Below are 613 nucleotides of genomic sequence, written 5' to 3' on the forward strand. Positions count from 1 at the left end.
TACTCACAATGGAGCCAAAAACAAAAAAACATCCAGTGATCAGCAGCTCCGAGGACGGAAACACCTCGTAGAGGAGAGAGGTCAGAGGTCAGTGGTCACACTGGAGCTGACAGAAAGGCTACGGTCACTCAGATAACCACTCTTTACCACTGTGGTGAGCAGAGAAGCATCTCAGAGCGAACGACACGTCGAACGTTGAGGCAGCAGATGGTCACAAAGTCACAGAGTCACAATTCAGCATCAGCAGCATGAATCCATGGACACAACCTCTTTGTACCAACAGTCAGGGCTGCTGGAGGTGTAATGGTGTGGGGAACGTTTTCTTGACACGCCTTAAGCCTCTTAATACCAACCAATCATGGTTTGAATGTCACATCCTATCTGAGTATTGCTGCTGATCACTCAATCAATAAATAAAAACAAAGTAACTGAAAGTGGAAACACAATGTTGAGTGTTCAAATCGACCAGACTGTGAACAAAAGGTGAAGTTTGTCTCCATCTTGTGACACTGACAAGAATAAACATGTGGCCATAAATGTTTTCATGTTGGGAATCTGTATCTGTGTTTAAACCCATCATACAGACGTTCATCATACAGACGTTTAGAAAACA

This window comes from Seriola dumerili, unplaced genomic scaffold, assembly GCF_002260705.1.
Source record: "Seriola dumerili isolate Sdu_G_001 unplaced genomic scaffold, Sdu_1.0 BDQW01000177.1, whole genome shotgun sequence".
NCBI classification, from domain to species: Eukaryota; Metazoa; Chordata; class Actinopteri; order Carangiformes; family Carangidae; genus Seriola; species Seriola dumerili.